The sequence below is a fragment of the Peromyscus eremicus genome, chromosome 10 (assembly GCF_949786415.1).
Source record: "Peromyscus eremicus chromosome 10, PerEre_H2_v1, whole genome shotgun sequence".
NCBI lineage: Eukaryota > Metazoa > Chordata > Mammalia > Rodentia > Cricetidae > Peromyscus > Peromyscus eremicus.
The window spans coordinates 42045554-42066736 of NC_081426.1; the positions used below are offsets into that span (position 1 = coordinate 42045554).

Genomic DNA, 21183 nt, shown 5'->3' on the forward strand with positions numbered 1-21183 from the left:
AATCATCACCTGAAGTTGCCAAGAAACCCCGAAGAGGCCAGTCTATCTGGAAATGAGTAGGGGAGAGCGAAAATAGACGTCAAAAGTACGTGGCAAATAATCTCTTTAGTGAGACTTATATATCTTTGTGATGCTTTGAGCTTTTCTTTGTACTGGATCGAGATACTCTGGAGTTTGTATCTAAGAAGGAGAAATCCTAGGAAGGCAGAAGTAGCAGCCATGATTTATTTAGCTACAGGCTATTAGGACAGTCTGTACCAGAGGAGGTCAAGATAATAGATTCTGGAAAAACTTTGAGCTCAGTGAAGGTTTGGTAATAGTTTGGTATGGCATATATAACATACCCAAAGGTCTGAGCCTCTGTGAGGATAGTGCCCCCCCCCTCAATTGAGATCAGAAGGACTTCAGGAGGATGTAGTTTAATATAATTTCATTTTTTGATATAACAATTATTTAGGGTTAGGAGTGTTTTAAAATTGGTCATGAATCAAAACAAGGAGAGGAGTTTGACTCATTTAAGAAATGGGGATAGCTGGCCATCCACTGATGTCCTAACGGTGGTCAGGAGAGTAGGGGAGGAGGAGGGGAGGACTTGAATGCAGGCACTACAGGTGTGTTTGGGGAAGGACTGAACATTGTGGAAGGATAGGGTTGAAATGAGAAATCCAGGGCTTTGTGACTGGCCATGTGACTCCCTTCTCAGGTGTACTTCTTGGAGGTCTTTTCAATAATGCACATGCAAAGCATGTGAGGTTCTTCCTGCTGGAATCACATTACCCTCGCCTCATGGAGACTGGATTCTGCAGGGAATAGTCTTGGCAGCTCTTTACACCTCCCTGTCACTTTCAGGAAAATGAATCAACCTGTCTTTCAGAAATGTCAGTATTTTCAGAGCTAAAGAGATGATTCTGAAATTAGGAATACTGGGCTGCTCTTACAGAGGACCCAGGTTTGGTTCGCAGCACCCACACAGCAGCTCACAACCACCTGTGACCCATTTTATGGACCCATCCTCCTCTTCTGGCCTCTCTGGGCAGCAGGGATGCCTATGGTGCACATGCATAGGTGAAGGCAAGTCGTTAATACACAAACAATTGAAAAGAAGTCAATTTCAGTATTTTTAAAATTTTCCAAGAAATTTCACATCAGGACTGAGGACTTCAGTAATCTCCAAACTGATTGATCACCTTGTCTCAACTCCCCAGGGCCTGGCATAGCAGTAGCACACTTGTCTTTCTTGGTTTACAGTTTTGTCACCGTGCTGCCCAGAAAATTCACGAGATTCGAAATTCTGCTGAGATGATAGTCACCTTAGTTGACATCAAATAATTTCCAGTTGGAACCACCTTCAGATTCTATAGCCTAATGTTCTCCTCTAAATAATACCTCATGCACTGGACACTAGCTGACTCTTGGAGACACTGCCTGGCACGTCTCTTCCCATTATCCCTGCCTGCTTTGAAATTCAATTTCCAGATTAATCTTCCTAAAAATCAAGTCCAATCAAGTCATTTATCTGCACTCAAACAGATTTTTACACTCTATTGCCTGGTGATATAATTACAGATTTCCTCCCATGGTAGCTCCATCCTACTCACTCAGTAGTTCTGACTCACCGTGCGTGTTCTACACACCTCATAGAGCAATAGACTGCAATTAGGGATGCCTCCTTGTGCCTTCATTGATCTTCAAGGAATAGAACAAATGCAATAAGGTCAAATAGGTGGTTTCTAAGGAGAATAATGGCACTATGTGTGCAACCAACACTTCTATGGCACTTTCATATTTAGTTATTTACCTCCTGTTCTTTACTTGATTTTTAAGTTTTCTGGAAACAGGACAGTAACTTCACTCAATTCGTTAACCTCTAACACACTACCTGAAACTCCACATTTAGTGGATAGCAAGTGAATAAACTTGACTGAAAAACCATACTTAGTTATATGTAAGAAATATGAACTATCACTAATATATAGTCTAATTCACCACTGTACAAATGACATAAGGCAAAGCCTTGGATGAGTTAAGGAAGCCTACCCTAAGTTCATAAATGCAGGAAGAGCATATCAAAGCAGATTTAGTAATCACTGTTAGAAGTTCACAAGTCTGGGCTTAGTGTTTATCTGCATTTCTTATGTGTTTAACAATTCGTCTTATCGTGTAGCACTGATAATATTTTCAAAGCATCCCTCCTACAAAATTCTCCTCTCCTACAAAATTGAAATAATACCTGCTTTATAAGATGGTTATGGTGATTAGAGCATGGGATGATGCATTCGTTTTGAAGCATCAACTATTGCTTATGTCAGGTTCTTTCTTTCCAGGTGAACAAGGCCCATTCTTCACCAGGAACCTGGGATCTATAATTAAAGCTGCCTGACAGAGTGGACAGGGCACTCATGCTTAGATTCCATTCCGTGCTCAGGAACTATCTATCCAGGGAAACAGCTACACTCAGCCATCAACCTTAGGGAAATATCGAGCTTTGAGCCACTTAGTCATTCATAGGCTTAGGGAAAGGAAAGATTGGTGACTATTAGCTAAAGGAAGCTATTCTGTGATCTAGGAATCTGTCATGGGTAATCAATAAAAGTGAGGAATGATATCCCTCCTAAACTGCAGCGTGCCACAGCTATGTTTATTTGAGCCACCTAAGGCTTTACCATTCCCATCCCTCTGAAGGTAGTCAAGTCTTACTGCAGGGCCTGGAACCGCAGCGGAACCAAGATTAACAGAGAAGGAATGGGCCCTTTTACAGGGATTAGAAGGCTACAGAGACTAGAGAAAACTCAAGAACTGGAGTAAATATTTTTACCATCATTGCTTAAATGCTCTCAAAAGTATTCCTTGGTTGAGAAGTGGAAAGGGGAATGATTAGAAAGAGTGAATCAGGCAGGGACAGCAGGATGAAAACAATCATTTTCAGCAAGCATGATAGGTTTCGTATTTGCTTGAATTCCATCTGTTTTTCCTCCTCATCGCTTGCTACTTTGTGGTTTTTCTTCCTCAGAAATATCTCTGTTCTGTGCCCTCCTCTGAACAAGTCTTCTGCCATCAAGCCTTTAAGAATATATATTGCTAAATAATCTAAACTTGATGTCATTTTGAAAGGACGGAAAGAAGCCAGTCCTAATCAATGGCAAGAGGGAGAAATCAGCTTTTTAAGGAAACAGAATTTTATTGCTCTTAAGGATGTACTGAAATGATTGAAAGCAACGATAAACTGCATTGCTTCAGGATGTGCTTCCTGCATAAGCACAGATGAGTAAATTTACTCTTTGAAGTCAAATATGAGATTTTTCTTGTTTTCCTTTTCTTCTCCATCTTTGTATTTTTTGCTGAAGACTTTCTGTCATGAAGTAACTAACATTTCTCTCTTTACATATTGCTTAGCAAACATTTTTCATTTGAACATTAAGCATATTGAGATATAAACTCAAATCTCATTTGTCTAAAACTCGGCATTAATGAGGTCAGGACCACATACTAAATCTCTGTATCAGCCGGTTGTGTCCTCTTCTATCTGGTGTGGCTATAAGCATGTAATTTATGAGCTCTGCTCACAAGCAGCTTTGAGAGAGGGAGTCTGGACCAACTTGCTCACTGTGTATCCACCCGGTTGAAAACGGCTGAAGTCGTCATCTGCTGTGTATCAGTGGTCAGTAGCTTCACCTTTCTTCGAGAGAATGGGTTACCTTAGAATTTGAGGAGCGTCATTGGTATTTTAATAGTTTGCCTGATATTTCAACTTCTTACTGTATTTTCATGTGAATAAAACCTAGAAGACAATTTTCTGTTTCCAGGGGCATATCATTTTATGTATGTATTTGTACTTTGTGTGATAAGGCTAGTAATACCATCTAAGCTCTGAGAATTGTCTTAGAATTGACTCTGAACTCTTGGAAGGGAAAATAATGATCTATTTTACAATGAGTGTTTTTTTCTCCCAAACTCTTCATCTCAACTGAGAGTGCTTTTTTCCCCTTGATTAAAATGTATTTCTTAATTAAATTAAGATGTAAATATAGACTCTCTAGGTTTGTGATTACAATAGATTCAGGGGAGCCTTCAAATCAGCCTACTATTAATATTCCATGAAGAAACTTTATTTTATTGTTGGATGAGTGCTTTCATGTTCCTTTTTTAATAATACTGAAGTTGCTGTGGAAGCTTAACTATGTGGTCTGAGTATCGTCATCCTTCTCTAGGAAGCTGAGTTACAACAGTGATTTTTGAGCCAATGTTAAGTTCTAAAGCTTCAAAATCTCCTGAAATTCATTTATGAAAAATCTACTACTTGTCTCAATGAAATATTTTATACTTTATTTTGCAAAATTATGTCAACTTTAAATAAAAATGCCATATTTTATGATAGAATATAGATTAAAGATACATATTCCAAACTTTAACGTACATGAGAATTACAAATTAGTTGTATAGTTACTTGCTTTGTATTAAACTGTTTTGTCCTTTTTAGTGGGGGAGGGTGTTTTTGTGGAGTAATTTTTTCTATTATTTATCACTTCGATTAAACAAAGCGAAAATGTTTTTATAGCATTATCTTCCTTTCTTTTATTGTTTTTAGTGATCTCAGTGAAAATCAAATTCAAGCAATTCCAAGGAAAGCTTTCCGTGGGGCAGTTGACATTAAAAATCTGTGAGTATATAGTACACCTTAATTTATAGTTTTTTATAATCATCTGTTTGTTTTTTTGGTCAGGTTTACATTTCTTAAATTAACAGAAAAAGTAAATACTGATATAACTTTCTTCTTATTTTTAAGATTTTCCAATAGCAACATAAAATTTTGCTGTTTGTAAAGATGTTTGGCAACTCAAGTCATTATAAAATTAATTCAAAAATACTTTGATTAGTGCTTTACAATCTTCAGGAAAATGAAATGGTATGATCATGTGTTTTTCTCACTTTTTCCCGAGTTCGCTCTTGCTCTCTTTGCAGTTTCTGTCAGGGTATACAGAAAGTGCAGCATATAAACAATTTTATTTGCCTTTGGAAATATATAATATTTTCCAGCTAAAGATAAGATGGCTCAGAGCTGCAGCTTTTTCTGGAGTTTTTAGATGTTAGAAGTATAAAAATGATAAATTCACCTTTTCCTTTATGTGTATTTTTCTCACATCTTTTCCCTCATATCTTTGGAGGACTATATGAATAACCACCCTAAATAAGAAGAAAAAAGAAAAGGAAAAACATATTTCTTTATTTTCCTTGATAAATATTTAATCTAGTTTCTTACACAGTGTTTAAGTGCCCATAGCTCTCAGATATAACTTCTCAATGGTAAACCTATTATTGTCAATACATATCTTTATCAATTTCAAAATACCACGTTAGTCCTTTAAAATGACTTTTCAATTTACTTCACGTGTTGGGGTTAAAAATGTTTTCCTTAGCTATTGCAATCCCTTGGAATGTAGGCGTGAAGAGCCCCTGTGTGCCAAGATTAACTCTTACAATCCAATATTTCTTAGCTAGTCATAAACAGGGCAGGCCATTTTTCAAGAATTAACTTATATTCAGAATTCTTCATGGGAGAATTCAGTACTGTTTTTCTCTAGTAGTGAAAGTGAGACAGATGTTGTCCCTTGTCAAAGAAGACAAGTGTTGATAAAGCCACGGATTTGGCCTTTACCTCTCCGCAGTAGAAATGTGTTTTTCTTTATCTTGAATCTGTGCTTTCTGAGTGCACGAGTAATGGCAGAAAAGTACAGCTTTGTGGTTATAAATATACAAAGCCATTAACATTGTGACTGTGGTGATTTTTTACGTGCACTTAGACAAAAAGGATTTCTTCTGCTTTCTTTCTATCTTTACTAGCTGGGACTTTAAGAACACTTAAGTCGGCATGCTAACATAGGGGATCCAATCTGTTTCAGTGTATTATTTGTGAATATGCTATTACTTAAGAATTCCTGGGTTGTACCCACTCAAGTTGCAGTGGCTACAACTGGCCACCCTGCAGAATATCACTTGTAACCTCACAATGGTACTATCATTAAGCACTTAATGCAAGTCCATTTAACTATTCTTCAGATAGTCAAAGAATTTAAGTCAACTGACTGTCTTTTCCTATGTGTAAGTCTATATTTAGGAATACTGATCCATCACAAGGGATTTTTTAAAACATGTTTTCTTCATTTAACTAGAAGACAAATTCAGAGATTAAGTGGAAAGTGAGAGAGCAGGGCAGCTGCCATGTGAAATGGGCATTTTAAACCTCGCCCACATACACTCATGAGTTTCCTCAAATTCAAAGACTATTACGTTTGCTGTACAGTGAGGTTAGGATTACAGCCTGAGACAGTTTTCCTATATTTTAGATTTGTACACATAAGCAATCATCCAACTCCTCTTGACCCTTCGTACTTAATTTCATAAAATGAATAATAGCTTTTTGGGTTTGTTGTGGTTATTAGGCAAATGAGATATGAGAGATCGTTTAAACCAGTAAATTGCTCTGAAACTATAGCATTATGTTTCATTATAAATTATTCAGTGAATAACTTATAAAAGTTTTCCATGAACAAATGGCTTACAAAGGAGACAGGCTAGTAGAATATGAGAAAATTTTCAATATTAGAATTTAGTTAATAGATTATTTTAATATGTATATGATTATTCTATTATGAGTCAATTAGACATGGAATTTCAAATTGAAAAGAAGAAAATACACATGAAACATTAAATGAACATACAACAAAACAATGATTTATAAATAAGTGATTGCATGTTATAGGAATTGAGGGAGGAACAACTTAAAGAATAAGTTGTCAGAGAGCTCTGGAAGAAAATTCATGAAAGAATGTAGGGAGAAATTTAAGTTATTGTCTTATGTGTTTGTGAATAGTAGATAGAAGTAAATTGAGAAAGAACTTGGTATCAAAACCAAAATGTAATGCACTTTTGGTTTGTTTATTTGGTGTGTGCAAGAAATGTAATGTGATTTTCTTTTTTTAATGAAGTAAAGCAATGATGAGACACAAGGGATCCACATGTGGGAGGGGCTGACTGACAGCATCCACATAGAGTAAACTTTGAAAACATGTTTCCATGGAAGAAAGGAAGTGTAAGAGACAGTATATACCTCAATAGTAACACTAAAATAATAATAAAAGAAAACAAACAAACAAAACCCCCACAAAACCTCCCATTCTCGTCATCTTCCATGAACTAATAGAAAAGGAAAGAGGGCAAGATTGAACTTTGTAATGTGTAAGACTGTTTAATCGGCTTAAATAGCTAAAAGAGACTTCAGAGTTAAAAGATATTTCAAACCGTATTTTCAAAAATCATTCTCATTTCATGGGTCAGGTAAGCAATATATCTTCTATTTTTTTAAGCATAAAATTAAATTTACATTATTATTAAACTACTATTCACAGACATCAATGAATCAGCAACATACCATTGATGGCGATATTAATACTCACTGGGACAGAAGAGAACCGTATTTTGTCATCTTTACTGTGCCTGTATGTTCACTCCTAAGTTGGTTGTCTTTCATGGTGTCCCAATCACAGCTGCACAATTATTCACAGATTACAAGAGAAAAAGGAGCTAGAGCAGCAGGCATAAGTACAGAGCAGAGCCAAGACCCCGTATCGGGGAGAACTCTCTGCAGTAGCAACCTGCCCTAGTCTAGCAAAATTTTCAGGTCTGCCACTTCCAAGCCTGATGAAAAGCAGTCCCCATTGCTACAAGATTTCTGGTGACAGCACTTGGTTTACTCTTGAGGTCTGGCTAAACATGCTCTAGGCAGCATCCTGACAATATAAAATTCCTGCTGTGGAAATGTTGCAAATTACTGCATTTTATTTCCCTCCCTCCAGGCAAGCCCTACTTAAACTATCTGAGACAGATGAACGTTCATCTTGGTCTTAAGCATCTCAGGGGAGAACTAACAGTAACTTTTTGCTATCTTTATTTCATAGCTGGATTAAAATACTGTTTGTATTTTGTTCTACAACTTCTTTCTGCCCAGGACCCCCCACTTCTGCCCGCCACAACTTGAATCAATTTCTTAACATTTTCAACAGCCAGATACTAGGAAAACAAGATTGTGTTACAATATCAACAAAATAATTGCATTTCTAACAGCCTCCAGCAGCAGTATTTGTGAGATTTTCATATGTGGTATTAAAGTCACAAACTATGAACTATTGATACCCTGTTATTACCAAAGGATGATTCTTCATAAAGGGAACAAATGCTTACAGAAGTTTTTCTTAGAGTCTTCATATATATAATTAACAGATTAATGCTGAAGTGGTGAAGCTTTGCTGCCTCTTAATCAAATCTTAAAAGAAAACCTTGCAGCATGTATTTTTTCAAGCACCTGATTAGGTATTTCCATTTAAGCTCATCCTCTAAGAGAATATTCGTATTTAGTCTGGTCTTAATTTTGAGACTTGTCAGTTTTCTTTTGCAGCATGTGCTTTATGAGTACAGATGTGTCTTGAGCATCCTCTATTTTATAAGGAAAAAAAAATCCCTGATTCTCTTTGCCCTGGAACTTAAGTAGAAAGAAGTATCAAAACAAAAACTTAGGAATGAAACAGGTTGTAATCATTCTTATCACAAAATTCATATTAGTTGCTTTACTCTCTTTATGGGTATGGGGATAAATATTGAAAATAATTGAATGCCTGTAAGAATTAGTTTAGGTACTGTGTAAAGGAGACTGCACATCTGCTTCTTTCTTCCTCTCTTCTGTTATTTATCTTTATGATGTACTCTGTGATTGTCATCCTACATTCTCCCGTCTATATCCTCTTCCTGTTTGTGTGTGCCTTTCCAATCCCAATTACCCCACAGCTATGAATTTTATGAATTTTATTCTCTTTTTCTAAGAAAAAATAATCATTGTTGGCAAATAACAGCTTTCCTTGGGAGAAAATGAGCTATTTTTATAGGCACTGAAGAAAACATTAATAAAATTTCATGTGCATTAATCTATAGACAAATGTATAATTTACAGAATGATTCAGCATGGTTTTCTAAAAGGAATTCATGGTATCATTTAGAAAATAAATATGCATGACCATGACATTTTGGGGGAAAAAATCCAATCTGTGATGCATTGTTTATTAACAATAAGGAAATTTGACAAACAAGAAAGAGAATTAATCTGTTGTTGCAAATCCGCATACAATATTTAGAAATTGTATTATTTACTGGATTGCTGTCACATTTCTTTTTATGTCCCATTTTGTGTTATTTAATTTTATTCTTTCCAATCAATCCACTTCAACCCATGAAATGGAACTGTATTCAACTCTATGTGAGGTACATAGAGAGCCTAACACATTTCATGGATTGTACCTTTATCTGGTTTGAATTTCTTTCCTGATGTCTCTTCATCATTATTAACATAATCCGTGCTGATACATGATCAAGAGTTTGCAGTATAGTATAGAACAAATACATAACCCTAAAAGGGAAGAATGTGTGAGTTCTCCTTAAGTGCAAGAGATTCTATTTCCTCTGTCATAAGTCCTAATTACAAAATGTCCTCTTTAGTCAGTTAGCAAGTTGACATTGTTTATAATTTTTCTTAAAATAAAATCCTTTCACTATCAAATTAAACCTAGTGCTCAGATGCAGCTATCTCCTAGCGGCTTTTTGTAGGCCTGAAGCTAGAAATACTTTGAAACCATTTTTTCATTCATGGGAATAGTCTTTCTTATTCTTATATAAAAATTCAAGGGAATTCAATAGATCATAGAACCTTCAAAGCTACCTGAAGTTATAGCTGTTAAAGCAAATAATAGCAAGCAATGAGTTTCATGAGAGTCGTACCTCAGATGCACGATGCCTATAGTCCGGAATGACACACACAGAATATGAAATTTGTTGGTGAAAAAGAGAGAGGTGGAGCCAGGGGACAGGATGGGCAGGTGCCACTCTTAGAACTTAGTCTTTTTTTCCCTCTCACTCCCAAAGCATCAGAATACTGATTGTCCCAACAACTGTGGTTAGGTAACCAACCATCAAAACTCTTTCCATTTTTGCATATTTTGGTCCCCATTGTGCATGAAGCAACTTTATTCAATAATGGATTTTTCTCTCATGACTGTATAATACATGCAGTGTATCTTCAAAAATGCCTCCAAAACAGAACAAAATAAAGCAAACAAAATACAAGAAAAGATGATTGATTTTGAACACCAATTTACCAACCCATAAAACAAAAGCTAATATGGATTGCATGGTTGTTTTGCTGTTCAAAATGAAATAGACATTCCTTCAGATTTCTTATGTCTCCACTGTGGGTGAGCATACTTTGTTACCTATGAACTATACAACAGCTTCCTAATTGATTTTGACCTCCAGGCTATAGTCTTATTAGATAATTTTAACAAAGATACTAGATTACTAGATATTTTTCCATGATTTACTGACTTCACCTCCTGATGACCAGGTTCAATATCCTCTTATTTAATCTCATGTTGTATTTGTTAAAGATACTAAAGCAAAACTATATGAACAATGCAGAACATAGCTCTAATTCTGTTAAAGCAAATGATAGCTTAACTTACTATATATGTAGTCTCCAAGAATATGGAGTTTTCAGAGTGTTATAATATCTGGTCATTGTAGACATTATGACTAGTTATGATACTCTGCCTGTGACAAAGGCTTCCTTCCTTGAACTGTGCTTCAGCACAGAAGCTCTATGCTCAAACCCAAATATTCCTAGTCCTAAAAACAATCTCTTAACATTGTAGTGACTCTACACACACTTTTGTTTTCATGGAGCTGTTCTTTCATCTCTAGGTAAAATTTTCATTTCTAACTAGAGTCTACTCTTCTCTTTCTATCTTATCTATCTACCTAGCTAGCTCTATCTCTGTGTGTGTGTGTGTAAGGTGTGACCATTTTGGTATGATATAGGGCTAGAAATTGAATTCAGGGTTTAATGCTCACTAGGCAAGCATTCTACTGCTAAGCCACATCCTAGATATTTAAAGAGATATATATTTTTTCTACGCTAATTTAATTCCCTCCACCTACAGTTGTCACAACGTTTTCTGAGTTTTACACTACTTTGAATCACGCCCATCCATTTATCTAAAAATTTACCTGAAGCGGAGTAGCATTGTGAATTTGCTTCCTCAGCTCTTGGATACTGTGCAGCGACTTTGGGAATATATCGGTCTCAACTGCAATCAAAGATAAACACAGTATTTTCTACTTACTGTATATAATTTCTCAGACTTTTGAGTCTTATTATTTGATCTGTGCAATTGAGATGCTGGCAACATTTACCTTCTCAATTGACTATGAAGGATAATGAGATTGCATAAAACCAATATATAACATGCAGTGTAGTCAGTAAATGTAAGTATTTATTATAATCGGTCTTAGTTTCATACAACTTTGGTTAGTTTTCCTAGAAATGACGGGAACCAAATATCCTTATAGTTGTGTTTCCTCTATTTTCTGTTATGAAATATTTTTTTGAATCTGCAGGCTATCCCTTTCTTTTCCTCCACTCAAATAGCAAATGCATATACGTTTGTAGTAAAGAGTATTCTAGCAAATGCATGTATGTATGTAATACAGATAACTCTAGTGAAATCTGAAGTTACTTGTTATTGAGATACAGAAAGCATTGCCTGAAAGACTATGAAAGAATGAAATCTAAGATAGTGCATATTCTTGAAATTCTTAGAAGAGATTCTCACATAAGCATGAAGTGCCCCAAAAGCAGGCTTCTGCTGGTGAGCTCATTCTCAGAGATGTATGGTAGTTTAAGTTAATATTTTGGATGTTTATTGATATAGTCCAAATTGTACTATTTTTATATTTTTATGTGTTATTATTTCAATTTCAAAATGTTGTTTAAATAACAGTTGGCATGGGATTTGCATATGTACAATTTTATATGACTTGACTTTTACCCTTACAAAAGATACTATACCCATATTAAAAGACTTTCCCCTCTTTTTTTCCTATAATTCGCTTTTTAAAAAATTCAGTTTCTTTACATTGTAAAATACTCTTTTATTGATTCTGACCATTTTGATTCATTTTAAATTGTATAAGAGTTTAGAGTCTTTTATTTTATAGCAGCAATATAAATAATACACCATTTCTAACACCTGAAATTAAAAATATAACAAAAATGAGGCATTGTCATATAAACTTCTTTGAGAAATTGGTACATCTTGCCTGGATCACACATAATTATGGATTTTAATGTTCTGTGATATTTCACAGTTAACTGTATTTTAAATATTCTAATTCCTATGAAAGAGATCCAATTAATAATTGAATATTATTTCTTAGATGCTAAAGAAAAACACATGTTTGCTGTGGATAGAGATGCAATCATCTAAATTTAACACTAGGCAGTGAGTTTTCTATGTGAGATTAAAATAGTGCAATGTAGCTAAATTTTAGAGGAAAGAAATAGGAAATATTTTAAGAAAACCTAAACAGAACAAAACACAGTATCTCCAGCTGTATTATGTTACACTTTCGTCCTTATTATTCCTATTTTAGGCTTAAAGTTAGAAACATTATATATTGTTTCCATTAATCACCCTCAGAGACTGTTTACTGTGAAATAAAACCAGACAAGCTTTATATATTCTGTATGTGAATCACAGAGTATTCTTTTCAGTGTACAAGTCTGTTGGCAAATGGTGCAGCCTGAGACTATTGTCACCCAAGCTAGAAACCACCAATATGGGAAGCCTGTGGCTTTCTGGGTATCAGTGCATCATTGGCCACCGCTGAAAAGAGACTCAGAGGACTTAATACTTAATGGGATGAGGATGAAGATGAGGATGAGGATGAAGGTGATGATTCCGTTCAGCCTCTTTATTTTCTTGAAACCATGCAGGGCTTGAAAAAACAAATCCACTGGTAAGAGCAGTGGTGTAGAGGCTAGTGGGATTTTCCCACTGGAACAGGAGCAAACTGAAGGTTACAAAGTGGAAATTATAAAGAGAAGATACAGACACCCATGGTAATCCAGACTGAATGAAGAGCTAAGAAAATGTAACTACAGTAGGATTCTTTCTTCCAATAAATAATAAGAAAAATCTCCTCATGGGCGAAATGTAGCTCATGTACATCGAAAGCATCAGATAAACTTACATACTCCCTCTAATGTTCTTCTCATTTTGAACCCTTTAAAGAATAAAATTTTGGCTGAATAATTAATTGGGATTTTAGAGAATTAAAAAAAGTATCTGGATTCATTAATTCATAACAATTCCATGTTGTAATTGGAAGTCACATCTAAGGAAAGTTAGCCTTTTCTAAATGCAAGATCAGACCCTTTTCTTTTTACGGTAGGCACAAGCACCCAGGTCTTGAAGGGCCCTTGAGAGGGATATATGCAGAGCAAGAGAACTAAGGTGCAAGAAAAGAGTCCAGAAACCCCAAAATCAATTATGCTTGGCACTATTTTGACACTGCTTGTTTTGAACCCTGTAGACAAATGGAGTTCTGCACAGAGAGATTGCCTAATGGGCAATCATGGAAGCACAATATTTTCTGTAGCCACTAACTTAAATATCACAAAACTCACAATTGATGAAGAAATTGTTCACTAGTGGGTTTTTGCTTTCTTTTCTTATTCACAACTCCATGAATTATTTTCACTCTTAGGAAATATGTGATCTGAGATTTGGCAACATTCATAAAACTTTTAAGAAAACTCATTTCCTATGAAACTCAAACATTCCTAATATCTTTACCATAGGGTTTATATATATATATTAAACTGTCAAGAACAACATGCAACCATTCACAATACCAAAGAGGAGTTCGATTGTTTAAGTTTCCAGCAACAGTACAAATTCTGGCATAAGGAAAGTGATGGGTCTTTTAGTCTTGTAGAACAAGATTCGCCTGAGTGCTTTCTGGCATGCTCCAGATTCCCCTTTGTGCATTGTATGCATGATTTAGAAGAAGCTGTGTCAGCACTGATTTATACATTGACAGCTAAGGATAATAAGATATGGGCAAACATACAGCTCACCCTTTTACAGATTAACCTGGAGACTGCATTAGGCAAATTTGATAGCATTAAAAGATTTTGCCAATTTGTCTGGAAACAATTTCTCTTTTGTAGCATGTCAAGGGTAACACTTCATGCCACTGTACTAATTTAAATGGCTTTGATAAATTGTTCAAGAGGTTATAGAATGGTAGTGTAGATATATATTTAGCACTTTGAAATAAAAAGGCTATTAGCTTAATTGTTAAATGAATTTAATCTTTAAAAATCAAAAGTGCTCAAGAATCTAAGTGTTTTCTTGGAACCACAGCAGCCATATTATATCATGAGGCTTTAAATGTCTTCCTGGAAAATGAAATTATACTTCTGCATTACTTCCTAATAAGTGGGAAAAGCTTTCAACTATTACAGTATCAGGAGTCTTGGGTAGTATTTGGGGAAAGCTTAGGTTTATAAATGGAATGGAATTCTATCTTTCCCAGGATGGACCTGCTTTTATATTGGCCTATATTGTACTATTTATATGACATCGGGTACTATTGTTTATGCTTGTGTCCCCGGAGACTGGTTTAAAAATGAGATGTATCATTCATAAGATATTCCCTGTGTACATACTTTCTAAGTGATCTAAAGAGTCCTCTCTGGAAGTCACCAGAGGAAGTCACTGCTCCTCTATTCTGTAGCCTCGTGAGAGGACTAGTTGTTTTATGCAACGTTCAAACAATTCTTTCATAGTGATCCTCAAATGTAAATCAGGCCTCTTGGTGAATTCTAGACTTGAAGCAAGGATGAAATACATTTATACAATGGTTGTAATCTCACTCTTGTATATCCACATTCCCAGAGCAATCATGGAGGGCTAACATTTCATTTCTCTATCAAGTGAAGCATTAACATATCTTTTCTCTACTGGAACAGTAATGTCTCCAAGCATCAAGACATCAGGGTTAGCACTGCTTGCTGGAAACAGAGTGGAGTGTACATAGTACTTGGTTCTGTCTTTCAAGGAAGACAATTTCCTGTGTATTATTGAAAATAGTTTCTTCTCTCGTACAAGTCATCCTACCACAGTTTCCCCTCCCTCTCCTTCCCCTACCTCCCTTCTCCCCCAGATTGAAAGTAAATTCATTAACATGAGCAGTAAGATTTTTCATTTCAAACACCAGAAAAATAAAAAGAGCTTAAGCAACTTTGAGGCATGGATTTTATTCCTTCTAAAACTGAATATTTACGTTCCGTACTTAAAGCACTGATGAAGAGTCATTTGTTTAAATTATATATTATTGAGTGGACAGAAATAACAGGTAAAACTATTTTCATACTCTATACGCTATTGTAATGAAATACTTACAGTTGATGTTTATTTATTGTTTGGGATTAAAATTAGCATCTTAAAGAAAAATACCCAAAGTTTCATTTAAGTTTTAATGAATTCATTTCCTAATAGTGAACAAATAGTTTTCTTCATGAATCATATTCTGAAAGTTTCTTAACTCAAAAAACTCTAGACTGACATTGAAGAGAATTTGTATGTGATAAGAAATGCAGATTTGGAGAGTAGTGAAGCCTGGTTTATGATGACTGCAAGCTTTCTAATGTGTGTTCTTGGTTGGGGAGAGGAGATGCACAGCATCATTTCTTGTTTTCAGTTTGGAGTCTGGAAAGGAAACTGCCATTAAAAGATGGAAACCCAAAAGTAGTCTTACTCCTTCTTGCCAAGGATAGTGAAATTAACATGCAGCTGGGCTTCTCTGATAAATGGATTCTGTTAGGTCACTGAGGGGGTGCATGTGACATTAAGTGATTTACAGCCCTTTACCTTAATGAAATTGTTTCAGCGAGATGACGCTGAAAGCTTTTAATGGATAGCTTTTCTTGATGTAATGAAATTGCATTCCTATGGCATTTAATATAAGGTGCAGTTATTATTTACCGGAGCTTTCCAAGGGCTGCTATTTGCACAGACAGTTCGGAACAAAAAGAGATTTCAGTAGCTGCACAGAGAGGGCAGCATGGCTTGTGACATTCTTGAGCAGATGAGTGTGTGTGAGGAAGCACTTCGGGGAGTGTCATCAGAGCTTCAGTGCCCCTTCAGAAGTCTTCAGGTCTCCTATTCCCTGCTTCTGCTCCTTTCCCTTACATAGAGTCTTTTAATTCATTTAACAGGCAACTGGATTACAACCAGATCAGCTGCATTGAAGACGGAGCATTTAGAGCTCTAAGAGATCTAGAAGTACTGTGAGTATTACTTATTTCTCTGATGCTTTTCATAGGAGCATTGTTTCTAGAGAGTGATAATGTGATGACTTAGCTACTGTCTGATAGCGCTGTGTCAAAATGTTCTCCTAACGACAACAACAACACTCCTTAAAAAAACTTGTGAGTACACAGAAAGAGTCAAGATGTGTGTGGGCAGAAGCATGCAAATGTTTCTACGTAGACACGCTATATTTAAGAAGAGTACTTGAAAGATCTGTTTTTTTTTTTAAATAAAATATTCTCATGACATGAATAGATCTTTCAGAAGTTCCCAAATTCCTAAATATGAAGATAAAAAGCCAAACTAAACCTCTATTTACTGATAAATTTTGTGGTTATGGGGAATGGAAAGGTGTTTTTATTTAATCATGCAGTTTTTCATGTCATAAGTCAACTTCATTTTTGTATGTTTTATATGTTTATTTTGAAATTGAATTCCTAATTTGAATGAGCCATGGATGAGATCCATTTCAGAGACACAGTCAGAAATCTAATGTGCTGAAATGGTTTTGAATTTCTCATCAATTTGTTAAAAGTTATATAGGAATTATCGAGTTCACCCTCCACAAAATGGGGGGACAGGGTTAATTGAGGATTTTTGGGGCCACTGAAATAAAATAAATTCTGAAGATGAATAATCTTTCAACCAAGATAACTTATTTTAGTAAGATTGCTTTGTGCTTTTTATTTTTATTACATATTAGAGAAGATTTTCTAGCTGCCCTCCGATCTGAGTTAATATCTTAAAGAGTTGATAAAAATCACAAATGATACTCTTGTAAATTGTTCTGTATAAGGAGGCACTTTTATGGTTGCTGAAAAAAATCTTTTTTCTGTTAGAAAGTCGGTGAAAAGTGCTTTGGCCCGCTTTAGCTTGAAGCCACTTTTAACCTGTGTGCTCTGCCTGTGGGGGCGGGGGCAGGAGACCTGAGAGAGTGCATCAGAGGGGGAGGACATGTCAGTGCCACAAACTGAAGCATTTTACAGTGGGGGTGGGGGCAGAAGACCTGAGAGAGTGCATCGAAGAGAGAGAAAGTGTCAGCGCCACAAACTGAAGCATTTTACATATATATAGAATAATTCTGTATTTACTTAAATCAGAAAAGTTTTGGAAATACAGTCACCGTGCATATGGTTATTTTCATCTTAGTAAAAGTTCTAACGATTGACCTTTGTGGGAAACATTAATATGCAAATAAAATAAAAATTTAAAGGTAGACTATTGTTATTTTTGTCTTAATAAAACATCTAAAGTTTGACCTCTGAGGGAACCACTATTATGCAACATGCTAAAGAATAATAATTCATGAAATTAATAAAAATTTAAAACATTTGAATGACGCTCCTAATTTTATATCATAAGATACATGATGATTAGAGCCTGATTATGGATGAAAATAATTAAAATCATACATTACAAGAAAATGTTTGTGTGTTTTTAAAATATTTAAACATTTTATGGTAAAATTTTGTGATGTCATGAACATAATGTATATACATTTTTAAGGTAATACATTTAATGCATTTCAAACAATCTTTCCATAATTTGATTGATAAAAGAAAATGGGATAAAACTTTAAGAAGATGGAATTACTAAGTAGACTTATACTAAGCAGTGTTCCGGAAAGAAGGTTGACAGAATTCTGACTCTGTGGGATCTTATCTTCTGACCTCATGTAAAAAAATGGAAGAACAGCAACTTAAGTTTCATATGTGATTTAAGATTCCCAGGGCTTTAATTTGAATTTTATTTTCATTCCATGAGCATATTTGACTGTCTGACAGTATTGAGGTCAACAAGAGAAGACAGTGTAATTGTGCTGATCATTGATAAAATGTCTTTATAAGAATTTTTTTACACAGACAGTTAATAAAATCTGAGATTCCAAGAGAAAAATCAGGGTAGGTAAGAGAAGAGTCAGTTTATTGCTCATGATAAGCTGGGTTCCTGTGGAATTCTTGGTTGATATAATATAAAATTAACTACGTATTTTTACTATGAAGAAACAGTCTCAACATGGAAAACTGAATTTATCTATGAGATTTTCTTCTTATTAGAACATTGAACCCAGAAATGAAATGGAAATGCTGGTTTTACATATTTTCTGCCTACAGAATAGGCATAAGTTAATTAAATGGAAAGTAGTGAGTCATGTCCATTAAATAGCAGACTTTCTGCCAACTCTTTCTCTTGCTTGGCACTAAGAAACAAGAGCAACTAAATCATCATCAATTTCTAACGTGTACTTCATTATTTCAAGGGTAATGTTTTGTGTTTTTGCACCAAGATACCTTTTCTATAAAACATAATCTGGTAAAAGAGAGTCAACTTAAAATTTGAATTAGTTTATATGTAGGAGAAAGTGTTTATAAAAGATGTCTCAAAATCAGATCTCAGTATGCCTTGTGCTTTCAAAGATTGTAGTTATGTTAAAAAAGCCTAAATTTGGAGAGTGGGAAAAGTTGTCAGCAGTAGTCAAGTCTCTTTGAAAACAGACCCACCTGCAGAGATGAATTAGAGAAACAAAAGATACTTAGAATTGGAAAGAGTAAGAATGAATTTGGGTTGTTTGTTCATTTTATGAAATAGCCTGGGGGTGATGTGAAAGTGAGGTGACTAATTTATCAAAGGGGAGTATGAGTGATCTGTGAAAACAGAAAATGATTCTTTTAGTGGGAAATTGACAAAGCCCCGAGGGTTCTGCCCAGGCAAAATTGATACACTGATGATCCAGGTGGGTGACTTTTGAGCCTCATGAAGAGTTTGCACTGGGATTTTTAAATTCAGCAGTCTGTGGAGGTCACTCTTTAACATAAATGAAATGAGGAGGCAAAGAAATGGAATGGGCAAGCAAAACAGAGAAAAAGAGACAAGACTCGCCCTTGTGGAGTCTGTAGGCACACTTGAGGATGTCTTTCTTTTTTTCAGAGCACCCATTCTTTCCTCTAATCACCATGGTAAAATCAGGTATTAAAATATCTTCAATAAAACCTCCAACTCTTGACAGAAAAAGACAAAAAATACAAACAAGCAAGCAAACAAAAAGCAAAAATGACTGACAGTGGAGGACAGTGTGCTCTTCAGTAAACCAGACATGATATTCGCTGTTGTCATACCTAATGTTCAGTTGTTCCTCTGGTACTATGGAAGATGGCCAAACAATATGACTCTTCCAGGAACCTTGAAATGGAAATTGCTAGGTTAATCTCCTACCTGTTCTTGAAAATACTAGTAGTTAATTCATTTATTTCATTTTGTCAGTCAACTGTGTTAGAACCAGAAAGTGGACATTTGCAAACCCTCCTTAGGCAAACTATCAATTGTTGGGTTTGATGGCTGCACAGAGTATTTTCTGGGGATGAGGAACTGACTTATCAGGAAAGTTGGTTACATCAGCTGTGGACTCAAAACACTGAATGACTCTGCTATCTAGTTTTAAAATGTATTCACAGGCCGGGCAGTGGTGGTGCACGCCTTTAATCCCAGCACTTGGGAGGCAGAGCCAGGTGGATCTCTGTGAGTTCGAGGCCAGCCTGGACTACCAAGTGAGTCCCAGGAAAGGCGCAAAGCTACACAGAGAAACCCTGTCTCGAAAAACCAAAAAAAAAAAAAAAAAAAGTATTCACAGATAGAATAACTAACCTAGTGACTTAAAGTCACATAGAGAGAATACATAATTTACGAGCATCTATAAAACATTGAATCCATCTCCTCATGTTGTCTCAAATCTAGCATTTACTTATGCTCAGGCAACATGAACTACTTGTCAAATGCTATTACAAAATATCTATTTGAAGTAAAAAGTTTACTTCTCCAAAGAATTCTCTTTCAATTGACTCTTTTCCCCATCTTCAAAGTAATAATAACTAATTAAATTGACAATTATGTATATTAAAGGAGAGAAGAAGCAATTTGAATCAAGCAAAGATTATACCTTTCACCAAAACTCCTTTAACCACCTCTCTTTCTGGCGCTACCTCACGATATGATGACTGAGATTGTGACCCAACAGAATTACACAAAGGACAGTATGCCATGCTATAACTAAAACAGGCTACATCAAAGCTTTAATATGCTGCCAGAGCAAGACACTTCATCTCCAAAAGATGAAAATGCTAAGTATAGGTGAATTATTTTACACCCAAATGTTAGCAGTAACATCTACGGCAAAGAGTAATTAAGTAGTCCTCCAGAGTAATGATTATGTGTTGGTGGTATGAAATTTCACCTGAAGAGTCCAAGAATGTGAACATATCCATGAACACTAATTAGACACTAATTAAATAAAGAAATGTAAAATGTAATTTCCTAACTCACTCTCCTATGGTAAGCAGGCTTGCATGGAATAGTATCATATAGTAAAATTTTCTGACCTAAGCCATACATGTATAACAATTGTTAAATAAAATGGAATGCATAGTAATATATTGAAATATGAAAATTAGTCATCATCTTTTCTCTAAAATAGTGAATTCTCTGTCTTCTCTATGAGGATGTTGGTTAATTACATAGTCATGAGAAATATTTGATGTTAATATAAAATGATCAATGGTTTTCCATATCTAACTAAAATTTTTAACTTTTTTTATTCTACAGCACACTCAACAATAACAATATTACTAGACTTTCAGTGGCAAGTTTCAACCATATGCCTAAACTTAGGACATTGTAAGTAGCTGAAATCTAAAGAAAGATGGATTTAATTAATTAAGGCTGTTTCTTCACTGCAAGTTTTAATAAGCAGGGTATAGGACCATCAGTTCATTATAGCACAGGCAAACAAAGTGCAACTTGGGAAGAATTCTAGAAATATTATTTTAGAAAATGAAGTATTACTCTGAAAATGTGAAGGTTCCTTAAAATGATATGCATTGCAGAAAATTTGAAGTAAAATAAAACATTTACTTTGAGCTATTGTAGAGGTCAC

The 21183-nt window shown here is 35.2% G+C and overlaps 1 long non-coding RNA gene across 1 annotated transcript; it reads left to right on the plus strand.

The window, feature by feature from the left end:
- Positions 1 to 4585: 4585 nt before the first annotated feature.
- Positions 4586 to 20924, plus strand: LOC131921168 (uncharacterized). Its single transcript, XR_009381875.1, has 3 exons — positions 4586 to 4657; positions 16163 to 16234; positions 20853 to 20924. It is a non-coding gene; the product is annotated as an uncharacterized LOC131921168 (long non-coding RNA).
- Positions 20925 to 21183: the final 259 nt, after the last annotated feature.